Raw genomic sequence first — 6789 nt, forward strand, 5'->3', positions numbered from 1 at the left:
CGAAGTAGACATCCCCTGAAGGTTGGGCACAACTTCGAACCCGCTTGGATAAAATGAAAAAGAATTAACGCAAAAAAAAACATACACGACACCCTCTCCACACGGGAGTCCTTGGCCTCTTCGGGTCATGCTACAGTGTTTGTAGGTCGTGCTTTCTCCTTTTCTCCTTTGCATGTGCAATCACGTGACACTTAATAAAGGATTGCTTGCTCTTGTCGCTAGCTGACAGGACGAGTAATTCTTGCAGAAAAATTAACTTGCAGAAAAATTAGCACCCTTTACAATTATCCAACCAAACAACCTCTTTCGCAGACGGCAATCTTGCATTCATCGAATAGGGAGGGGAGAGATGTCCGTTTATCTGTATGACAGGGAAGTTGCCGCCGAAAGGACGCAATAGAGCAGGGACGCGAATGCCAGGTGCGGGTAGAGACAGGTACTCGTCACGGGAATGCATCATTGTAACCTTTTGACAACTTCCCTTTACGCTCGAGAGCTGGTGGTAACCAGCGGGGCTTCAAGTTCACGCAGATTTGGGGTGCAGCGAAGGGTACACAGTGGCGCGGGTCTCACTCATCTCCCCTCGCGTAAAACCTTTCAGTCAGCAGAGCCGGAAATGAAAACGCGTCTGCGAACGCCGAACAGACGGGCTTGACGTCCCGCGTGTTCTCCACCAGGTAGTTGAACGATGAACAGCTGGACGCCCCCACTCCAGTTGTTTTGTGCTTCGTGTCGTGCGCGTGTGTTTGTACTGTGTTCTACCAGGCCTTCACGCGCGTGCGACCTGTATATATTTATATTTGTCATGTATATATGTAAACAGATTTATTGCCAGCGTACCTCTCCCCCTGTCCTTTCCACTATCCCCTCACCTCTTTCATTTCACTTCTACACTCTGCCTGCTATCCTTTGTTTCCGCTTCCCCAGCTCAGGTGCTTCCAGCAGCGATAGCAGATGCCGGGGTAGAGAAAAATTCTTTTGCCTTCCATATTCAACGCAAAATAAAAACCACTACTACTACTACTGCAAACGAGGGTTTTTGACTGGAAGACATCTTGCTGTAGGTCAGATTTCCAGCAATTTGGAAGAAACGCGCCAACGTATAAAGGATGATGACGACACGGGTAACTTGTAAGAAAAGCCTTAAAGGGGTGGAGACACCAAATTTTGAAGCTATAAAAAGCCTGCTATGGGATTCCTATGTATGCAAGGGCACTCACAGCCAGGTGTTGGACGCAACAAACGTTTAAAAAATATTTTAATTCGGTTCCAAAGATTACCTAAATGCTCACTCTCACGATCTAGACCCATCGCTAGCGCCATCAACCATGACGTCACAAGGGGTGTAGAAAAATTAAAGTTTTAGTGACGTCATACCAAAATACAGTGACGTACGATGAGCGGGGCACAGCCGCGTGAGTGCAGTCGACGCACCAGCGAGCCGCGTTTGCTGCTAACCGCCACTCGCTCGGTTTGCGGCGCGCCGTTGCGAACAGCGTCGCAACGTCCGATTGCAGCTCGTTGCCTGCGTCCGGCCTGCTAGATGTCAACGGCGGGCCGCTCGCGGCAACAACGACGGGAAGCGGCAGCCAAATGCGAGCGCGGAGAGCGGCAGCGTCATGATGACATAGGGCGCACTCCTTGGAGCCGGGCGGTCTGCGCCAGTCTTCGTGCCGAACGCCGGCGTCTGAAGAACGCGATAGTATTGTTTGTTCACGTTCATAGCAAACCCTGGGATATATGAATATCAAAAATGCATCGTTTCTGACGATCGTTGGCAAATACCGAGTTCCTGGTAGAAGTGATGACTGCGATGCAAGCAAATTTCATCAGCCGGTTTTGTGCTGCTGCTACCTGGTGCGGTTCGCCTGCCGTCTGCTAGCTCTGTTACTCAAGACGTTGTGGAAATCGAACATATCTTTTATTATGAGACGAGTTCACAGTAAAGGGGTGCCGAGCGGAGCACGTTTCTGAGCGCTGGCCAGTCCCGAAGCGCCCTCAGCTGCGGAGTCGATATGCGAAAGCAGCTAGGCCTAGCGACGACTAGGGCAGTCTGGGACCAGCGCGCAGGTCGTCGGCCGGCATTGCCGCAGGCAGTGTCGCTGCCGAAAGATCCACATTTAGCACAGTCATGCTGTCGTATCTCGAATCTAGAAAGCATCCTTTCTGGTAGCATGGCTGTTTTGTATTTTCTTGTGCGAACGTGAAGTACGCCGAGTCTGCCGGCCGGTAGGTCAGCCTAGATACCGTCTGCCGACGTCATAAAAGCGAGATAAAGAGTGTTCTTGCCGTAAATAATAAACCATAGGACAATAAATGTGAAAAAAGTGTCATTTTTGAGGATCGCTGACCAATACTGAGCTGCTAGTAGAGGTAACAACTGTGATATGAGCAAATTTCTCACAACCGCGCCTAGCAGCTGCCGCTGGCGCGACGTTGGGTTCCGGCTCGCCTGGCGCCCGCTAGCTCCGCTGCCGAAGGCGTCGAGGAGATTGACCATACTATTATTTTATTGTGAGATGATTCTGTTAACACTACAGCTATTTGTGAAAAGTAGGCCTTTTATTATAGCGCAGGCGACTTCCGAAGCGCCGACCGCTTGCTAAACAGGCTATAGGCCTAGCGACGACCACGGCAGCCAGGCAGCAGCAGAGCTCGTCGCCTGGACCGCCCGCGAGCGGTGCCGTTGCCGAAAGCTCCCAACATAAGCAGACATGCTTTGTCGCTGCTCGAGTATAGCTGGCAGTTCTAATAACAAGGCGATCTTGTCTTTTCTTGTGATATTCGTACACCATCCCAAGCAGCGCTCAGGTACTGCTGCACGGCAGCGAAGTGTGACACCGGTTGTGGGCGGTTGTGGGCGCAGCTTGGGTAGAGCGGCGCAGCGATGCTTACTGGCATTTTGCAGTGTTTCGCATCCTCACGCGAACCCGCAAAGGCGATATTAGCGTGCGAACAAAAAAAAAGTCGAATCAGATCTGTCAGAATCCGAGCTGCTGGGACTAGACGTGCAGTTGTTTGTTTTCATGCACTGGTCAGCACGTGTGAGGGAAAGCAGACGATGCAGCAGTAGGTGCGTCACAACTTTTGTGGGCCCACGTGACCAAGCGAAGCAGTTGATCTTCCCCCTCTGTGACGTCACTGTACAACTCGGCGTTCCGAAACCGAAAATCGTTCACCTAAAAATGCTATAATAAATTATTCACTGTGAATATATGAATCTCTGAGTGTGTATCATGCTTCCTGGAGCCATAAGAAACGTTTGCAACTAAGAACGCGCGAACCACAAATTTGGTGTCTCCACCCCTTTAAGAGGGTTCACCAGTGGCAGTGTCCGTAGGAAATACATGAGAACTTTCAGAAGCTATAACGTGTCTAAACATGGCTCAATTTTCATGAGGTTTGTGGCAGCGTTTTCTTCTTTAGTGAATAGAGGAAATGTTGCGGACAGATTTTATTGTTTAAGTTTCATTTTTTTACCAATTAGACGCAAAGTTCCAGAAAAATGGTGCTTTTAGATATGTCGAACTTTCATGGCATCTCGGGAAAAAACTAAGCCAAATATCAAAATTTCGTCCGGAACATTTCCTCCCTTTTTCTTTCTTGATTGTTAAGCTGCAATTTTTATCCATATCGAAGCTAGTGTTTGCGTTTTACAGGCTCTGAAAGTTGTGTATGTATTTTCTGCAGGGATTTGAATTTCGCGCTAAAATTTTACTAGTGCGACGTGGCTCCACCTGGCGACAAACATTTCGTCGCTACTACAATCTACCACCAACTTCTTGCTTGTCTATGTTCGTGCGCATACTTTTTTCTTAGAACCTGGACGAACTTAAATTCTTTCTTTCCTACTTTTCCTGCTTGGGCTGTATTTCGAAAGGATTTTTTCTTTTCTTTTTTTCTCGGGCTTGTGGTGCGAAAAGGAAGCCGGATGCATGGCCACACCCAAAAGCAACTCCCTCCCCCCCCCCCCCCCCCCCCCCGGCAGCACACACAGTAAGGCATTGTTCGCACCAAAGCACACGTGAGTCGAGTTATCTGGTCAAAAACTTACTGGTTACTGGGTTCATGTAAACGCGCCGAGTCAAGTCAAGGTAGTCAAGGGGTCGGGGCCAGTAAACTTCGCCGCAAGGGGCGGGGTGGTGGGTAGGTTGGCTCAACTCCTCCAACCTGCCCCGATGTGCTTGTAAACGCTGCAGGGCCGAAAAAACGGAGGGGAGAGGATAAATGCAAAATTGTTTTTCACTTGCGCCGTCGCGCCTTCGAAGCAGCGGTGGTGTGCCTCAATCTTGGATGCTACCACTGCTCGCTCGCAATAAGGTGCTCGACGCTTGGTGTCGCTGTGATGAACCGGTCTCGACTAGCTAAAATCGAGTTCATGTAAATACGCGTTGGTCGAGTTGGGTTGACTTCGCTCAGCCCGACTCAGCCTGGCGTTATTGGTTCATGTAACCAGAGCTAAGCAAGAACTCGCTTATCCAATGCCAAAGTTTGTTTTCAGTCACCATGCATAGCTACAGGACGCTCTCGGTGCTTTTGCAAACCACACTTCTCGTCCTTTTAAGTTTCATCGAACTTTGATTTGCTTGGTGCCTTGTTGGTGCTGAGAAGCGGAAGATGGGTGTTCTGCGCTGGGAAGGCTCGTACGAGACTAGGCAAAGTAAGCTACAGGCTGGCACTACAACCGAGGACATGCTTCTGTAGCTATGTAAGGAAGGCTACGCGGGAAGGGGAGGAAAACCAGTCATATGGCATTCTGCTAGGAGCTCCTTTCTTTCCTTTTATTTAGCGACTGACTACATAGGTGTTCAACACAATGGAACCTTTTCCGGGTAATGTCCTGGGGATGCACCAAGCCTCGCTTCCCCCATTTTAAACGACCACACCTGTTTGCTCAGGCGAAACCAGTGACCCCACCCTACCATTGTAAAAGAATTTTCGCAGAAAAGACTCAAGGAAGCTTAGGCAACCCAAACCGGAAACGCTAAATTGGTGGGTTCACAGGAAATGGTCCATTGTATGACCCCCACATCCTTCTGTGCTCAATGGCTTGAGAGGGGTTAACTTTTTTGTGGTTCGGTCCCCGGAATCTTGGCCGCATACCTACAGAAACTTGAAAGAATGTCCTAGGCCAAAAAAGGACGAAACAGGAAGGAAAAACACAGAACAGGAAGAGGCGCCTACGACATTCTTTCAAGACAATGTACAGTCGCGGGTAAAAAAGATTAGCACACATGACGGAACGCCAGATCGCCGGAATGACAAAGCGTGGCGCTGCGGGTGGCGAAGAGGCTGATAACGAGAGTGCCGGGCCGTTCCCATTTTACAATATTGGGGGGGTTCAGCGGACTGCTACGGACAGCAAAATTACGGTCTAAAAGCAGCGCTATCATCTGTTGTTCCCGCGAGTTCCTTTTGACAAACCAACGCGGACATAAAAAAAAACAGTAATAAAAAGAGGCCGTATTTGCTCGTGATAACCGAGCCAAAATAAATGCCGCAAGCACAATCACGTAGGGTCGGAACTTGAACGCTCGGGGGGTGCACGCTTGATAAAGCTTACTTCATGCCGTCTCCCCCTACGCTGCAAACATGGAAACGGCCCGTTAGGCAGGTCTGCGTACCGCAGCGCCGCGTGGTGAGATATACGAATTCTAATCGCCAATGATCTGTGCTAATATTTTTTTGCTCGCGATTGTACCAACTAACCCGTCAAAAAGTTCTACTACCTACAGAAAGTTCTGGGCTCTACTTTTTGTATGCCGAAGAACGAATACTTTCGTGTCGCGGTGTAGTTTACACACCTGGAGGGGCAATAGAACTTCCCTCCTTTTTGGGGAACTCAGGTGCTGCCATCTATCGACAGAAAAAGTTCAAATCTGAGTTGCCTTCTAGCTGGTGAGCCCTCTTAAAAGAAGTAAGTTGTAAGAAATGCCATTGAAGCAGTAAAAATCGCTCATCTTCAAAAGAGTTGTGTCAGCACCCTCTCCATAGCCCCTATAGATAAAGAATTGCGGTTCTTATCGGTAGCTGGATGATCTGAGTTCTCTTGCGTATTTTTTATTGGCGATGACTGTTTATCAGACTTGGTTGCTCTTATTTTCTTGATGCTGCTGAGTATTTACCTGAGTATCTGAAAAATAAACCTTCAGTTGTAAACAGCGCTGTGTGTGTCTCGTTTACTTTATTGTCCCTGTGTAGCTTGCACGGTTGTGCCTTTGTAAGAAGAAAAAAACAAGCGGCCGTTCGATCTTTTTGGGAAGAGAAAAGAAACAGGCTACGAGTGTGACGAATCTGATGACGCCATTGGTATGTGACTTTTCGCAAGCAGGTACCGAGGAGGATTTTCACTTTGACATGGACGAGTTAGATTGGAAAAAGCGGAGAAGATCCTTTTACATACAGCGACTTGTATCGTCGAGTGCCTAGCACTGCACGAAAGTCTTGTTTGCAATGTTATGACAGCTGGTTTTGCATATTGCGACGTGTGCAGGGACGAAGCAAAAGGCGTCGTACTGCTCAGGGCAGATTAGAGCACAGCTGCTGAAAAACAAGACGCATTCTTTCTGCTGCAAATAGACGACTGTGTCTAACGACGAGCGAAGAAACGGTACTTTTACTTGAACTTATGAGTGATAGTTAATAACTATAGTGGTGAGTACTTTGACCATGCAATCCAGCGACCAATGCCAAGGATATACCAGGTGTTTTAGGGAATACTTTCAAAAGTTTCCAAAAATACGCTCTTCGGGCTGAAAATATGCATTTTGCGGTGTTGCATTACCACTG

Source organism: Amblyomma mixtum, chromosome 9, assembly GCF_055824585.1.
Source record: "Amblyomma mixtum isolate Tamu chromosome 9, ASM5582458v1, whole genome shotgun sequence".
Taxonomy (NCBI): domain Eukaryota; kingdom Metazoa; phylum Arthropoda; class Arachnida; order Ixodida; family Ixodidae; genus Amblyomma; species Amblyomma mixtum.